Source organism: Cynara cardunculus, assembly GCF_001531365.2.
Source record: "Cynara cardunculus var. scolymus isolate 2C chromosome LG 12, CcrdV1, whole genome shotgun sequence".
NCBI lineage: Eukaryota > Viridiplantae > Streptophyta > Magnoliopsida > Asterales > Asteraceae > Cynara > Cynara cardunculus.
Genome location: NC_037539.1, coordinates 7,262,005 through 7,268,176, shown reverse-complemented (window position 1 = coordinate 7,268,176; position 6,172 = coordinate 7,262,005).

Genomic DNA, 6,172 nt, shown 5'->3' with positions numbered 1-6,172 from the left:
GACTGTTTGAGAAGAAATCTGTTCGATCAGATCTACAAGCTGATCAAGGTGATACATCAAAACCACCATTGTTACCTATTCGAGGTCTGTGAAAGAAGAAAGCTAACTCTATCTAATCTACATTTGTTTTGGCGCTTGAGATCAGATACGCAGAAAAGGGATTTTTAGAAGTCTGTAAGAAAAAGCAYGCTCTGAAGCATTCCCTTAAGGATTTGGTGTTGTGGAAATCCTTGCATAAAAGACTTGTACATTGTGCAAAATAATTTGTAATTAAGAGTTTTTTGAAAATTATGCATAAAATGGTTGTAACTTGTGTTTAAAGAGTTGTATTTAAGACTTTGTCTTAAATGCTTATATATGTAGTATAGATATATAGTACTTCATGCATAAAAAATAGTTTTTAATAATTTTAAAATACCAAAATTATAAACGTCTATTTCATGTTACATTCAACAATTCTTCTCTTTCAATCGTCGAGAGCCTCCAAACAAATTCTTAATATTTAATAAATAATAAACTCTAAATTTAAATAAAAAAATATATTAAATTTACATAAGTTGTTATGTTTCTTGTCTTATTCACTCGGGTTTAATTCACATTTATTTATTTTTAATTTTTAATTTCTAATTTTTATGATAATATGTTAATAAATTAAGGTTTTTTCGGGGTGTCGATTGGGTTACGTTTTTAACTACTCTCTTGTCTCCTTTATGCGTAAAGGAAATATGAACATTCCTATCGATATTGGATCATGCTCCTAATCCATCATCGTCTACAAATTACATCAATCATTTTCTTTGAGGTTCAAGTCACAGCAAGTCCTTTTTTTGTGTCATGTTTCTTAATTCTTACCGATTTTAGGTTTGATTTTATTTAGCGTATATTAATTGTAAACATTAAATTCAAATGATCCGCCAAGTGTTGAGTGATATAACTTCGTCTATAAAATGAGGATAGTGATCAATCGAAGTTCTTTTTCTATTGTACCTACACACTTGAATGTTGTTATAATTTTACGCTAAAATTTTAACTCTCATTCTCCTGTACTCTATATTTTCATGATATCAATATACAAGAAAGTGCTGGAATTAATGCAAGAGCCACATTAATTAGTTTTCCACGCAATTAAGGTTTCAAAAATGTTAGGACCGCCATGCACATATATATATATATATATATATATATGTATATATATAATCAAATGGGAGTTTATGATAACTGTGAAATCTAATATGAGTCACTCGTTCAAGATAATAAATAGATAATTTTTAAATAATTATAAAGAACAATTTAGTAAAAACGGAATTGAGAACTCATTAGATAACTTGATATTACACTCTACTTTCTCTCCTTTTTCTCCCGCAATTACATAATTTCTAAACCTTTCCCTCTTATTTCCCAATATCCTAGCCACCCCTAACTCCAGTAGAAACAACCCCTGACCAATTTACTCTCCCTCCCTACCTTCATATGGCTTCCAATCGCCCCCGTACCTGCAACCACCATCACCACCACTAGCCGCCCGTTTATCTTTGTCCATGCCCTTGCCCATCCAACTTCAATCGCCACACCATACGTCTATAAGATCCGGCGAATCAGATGCCAGCGTAGAATGAGAAGCAGGCCGACGCGGAAGAAGAGGCTATCTCGATGAAATATTCGAAGTAGATCCAGGGGCTCATGAAGAGATCTTCGTCGTTTGTCGTTCTCAGTTTCTCCGGGCCATACTTATCTTATCTTCTGTATCCATTGGTTAATTAGGGTTTAAACAGTTCTACTTCATAGTCAAATCTAGGGTTTTCTTACACAACTTTAATCACCAAAGACTTTCTGATTTTGAGAAGCTTTGATTACCCCTTCATGGGCTCTCTTTTTGTAGGTATCATTAGATCTCGATGAACCCCCTCCCCTTCATTGATGTTTCTTTTGATTAACAAATTCATCTCCTATGGTGTTCACAACGTGTATACAATGGGTATCACAATGGGGACAGTGGTTATCACCATACGTACAATGGGTATCACAACAGTATAACAATGGTTTTCACAGTAGGTATCGCCAGAATAAATTTTGTCGGAGAGAGGAGAGAGGAGAAATGAGAGATAAAAAAAAATTTAAAATACCTAAACTACACTTTAATTAAAATTTTAAGTCAAAATTACCAAAATTATTAATTTTCTAATTTATCCATGGTTGAGACATGATTTCATAGTTATCACAAATTACTAAGTTCTTCATTCAATAATCCCATATATATAGGCACGGGTTCGTTAGGAACCTCATTTCATTAAGAACCCTGGATCGCCAGTAGCACGCGACAGGTGACATGTTGATCAGGATCATGGACGTGTTATTCATAAACGTGTGATTCATGATGAATCACACGTTTAACGTTTATATTAATCATGAGTTTGTTATTTATGATAAATATTCATCCTGAAGATGGACACATAACATATTATGGGCTATTTTCGGATTAATGAAAAATGGGATCTCGACCGAACTTCTCACTCATTTTCTGATATCTCTTTCTATACATATATATATATATATATATATATATAGAGAGAGAGAGAGAGAGAGAGATACAGAGAGAGAAGTGGAGGATTAAACGAGAATGCTAATTACTTAAGAGAATACGAAAACGGCCAAATCACGTTCAAAATTACTTACGATTTTACATTAACAGCCAAAAAAGGTGAGTGGACGACTTTGGCCGCGTCTTCAAGTCACATGGGAAAGTCAGACGCGGCCAAAATCGCATGAATCACATCTGATTTTGTACGTAATGTTAGCAAAAAAATCGCATGTAATTCGATCGTTTTCTTATTATCTTAAATAGGTACCGATTTGATCCCAACTTTCTCTCTACATATAGTGAGTAGTTCAAATAAAAAAGACTAAATATCGTGAGAAATAAGAAGGAAAAGTTAATAAAAGATTCATATGTGAATCATTGTAAAAATGAGAAAAAAAATCTATTTAAAGATGTATATGTGAATTAACGTTATTGATTATTCATATAATTCACATATGCATCTTCAAATGAAATTTTGATTTGATTAACCTGAATATCCAACCCGCTATGCGAGCCGACTAATCACAGGGCGACTATCTGCTTTGCAGATAGCCCGGAGTCATTGCATTTGAACCTCGTGGCTACAAGAGATTTTTATTAATTTTTGGATTTGAACCTAGGACCTCCTGGTACTTTTGGCTTTTGGAGTCAAGCTCAAACCAATCAGGCACCACCCTTGTATTTTTTCACTACTTCACATAACTTTCCCTTACATCTCATGATATTTAGTCTTTTTTATTTGAACTGGTCTTATATATATATATATATATATATATATATATATATATGAGTGATCAAATACAAACCACACAATTTGTACAAACCGTGCAGACCACATTCAACCAATAATAATTTTTCATTTTGTTTATTTATTTGTAATTATAAGAGGTTGATTAATCATTTTTATTGTGGAGGGTGTTAATAATGGATATTATCGTCTTAATTATTTTAATTTTAGAAAAATACATGAAACAGTTTCATTAAAATTTTGTTAAGTATTATATGAAATAATTTTATAACCATATATGAAACAACTTTATCAAAAAAAAAAATATTATATGAAACTCACAAGATTAAACAATTTCATGAAAAAAAATTCATAAGATTAAACAATGAAATCGACGGATGAGGGTGGTTTGCACAGTTTGTACAAATTAGGTGGTTTGCATTTGATCACTCCCATATATATATATAGATAGAGAGAGAGAGAGAGAGAGAGAGAAGGGGGGGGGAGGAGGGAATGGGGGGGAAGGATTAAACAAAAACATAGTCAAATTAAGCAAACAAAAAAAATGACGAAATCACATGTAATTTTGTATTGAAATCACATGCGATTACGAAACATGGTGAACACAAGGATGAGTGGATGACTTGCCCCATGACTTTAGGTCATCGCCAAAATTGCGTGAATAACATATGGTTTTACACGTGATTTTAATGTAAATCACATGTAATTTTGATGTAAAATCACATGTGCATTCTCATGTTCTTTTATTTGGTCACAGTTCTCGTTTGAATCAGACTATATATATACATATATAAGGGCATGATCGTTCGATTGCAAACTCGACTTCCGTTCCGAATTGGAGGACAAGCGAGAGCTCGTCATGTATCCCGAGCATTCATGAGATATTTATGATGAATGGTATGACATTCATCATGAAGTTTGTAAAAAAATCCACGTCCATTATTCATGATATTTGGAGACATGTGTCACGTTCTGGGTTGCCACTCGGTTTGCTATAGAAAACATGTGCACAAGTGAACTTCCTCCATCTCTCTCTCTCTATATACATGCATACATATATAGATACACCCGTCCTTCCATCCATACATATATACCTACATTCATACATACGAATTTCAAAATAGTGAATGTTTTGCCTGGGTAAGGTTGATGAATTTATAATTTCATAAACCTTACTTATAAACAAATCTCAAATTTCGATTCCAGTGAACGCTAACTAACAAACTTCGTAGTGAAATTATATGAACAAATTCATTTTAAGAAAATTGCGAATGTTAATTTCTTAGGAGTAGTTCCCTTGCAATAATTACATTATATACAGGTTAATGTAGATTGCATTGACTTGAGTTTTGACCACATGCTGCGAATGAAAAATCCCATACAAAGATGAAATTATGTCGCAACTGAGTGTCAAGTTTTCCTGCATTTAGTTTACCAAAGTGATCATCTTTTTATGTCTCTTTCAAGTTATAATATCCTCACAAAGACTCTGGAAACAACAATTGCAAAATTGAGCACTAACATTATCTTATAAATGTCTTCGCAAATGCCTTCTTTTTTTGAAGTGCTAGTTACCCTTCTGTCTAATCAATTGCTCTCAATTCGAGCTGTGTCTGTTCTAGCTACCCATTGGGTATTGACCATGTCAGGTTTACGTCTTATCCGCCGTCATGACCAAGTTACGCTAGGAGAAGGTAGTGGCTTAAAGTGGCCTTCTTACTCAACCTTAATTACGCCAGCGGATCAGCTGACTGGGATCTGCGACCTCCACTGTCACCGACTTGACATCCTGGAATTTCTAGATGGGTCATGATCCAGCCAAATCAATCCCTAGATTTGTAGCTGAGTGTTCAATTCCTTGGCATCGTAGCTCAGCTGGACCATATTGCTGAGACTTCTTAAGTTGGCATTTTCAAAGCACTTCCCATGACTTTCTAAGCATTGTTCATCTTAGAATTTCATACCCGCTAAATTTAGACCATTTAATCATCTATATATGTCAGAAACTTCCTTTTCCACCCAATGACTTTTTTGAAAAGTAATATAATGGGGTTCCTTATATTTCTCACATGGTATTGGAGTTAAAGCCTACCACTCTAAAGACTCGACATTCTGGGGCAATCCATACTCATTACTCCCCCCCCCCCCCTCTCTCAACACTGGGGGATCATTGATATATGCCCGTATAACCTAACGTCGGAGGACCATGTCAGAGTTTTACAACAATTAGACTTGGACCGTCTAATCCTCTATATATATGTTGGAACATCCTTTGTCTCCTCGAGGACTCTTTTGGAGAGTGAAAACGAAATTCCAAATTTATTCTCACTGTTCACCTCTAGTATTTATAGTCAAGATGTCTTTGCGACTAAGTTCAGATGCCGCACAAACCTATCCTAGAAGTAGGTTTAGGACTACTATATATGGCTACCCACAAACATTACATGGTAAGCGATGATGTTCAGTTGAGCATTTTGCAACTACACAAGTGCCATTGGGTATTTTCAAGACTAGTAGTCCATGTAATGCAACATGTTTCTTTGAAGGGAAAGGGTTTTGGCTGAGTGTTGTTAGGTGGAGTGTCAAGCTTACTTGTCTATGAGGTGCATATTTTACCATTGCTTGGTAGAGTGTCTACTCAGAATTGGGATTTCATAACTAGATTATAAAGTACAATGCACAATGCACTTTTATTTATATATATATATATATATATCTATATAGGGGCTGGTTCAAATACTAACCCAATATTTTGTGCAAACTATGCTAACCCATCTTAATCGTGCATTTTCTCATCTAACGGTTATTATTAAATGAGATTAAATAAACAATAATTTAATTAATAT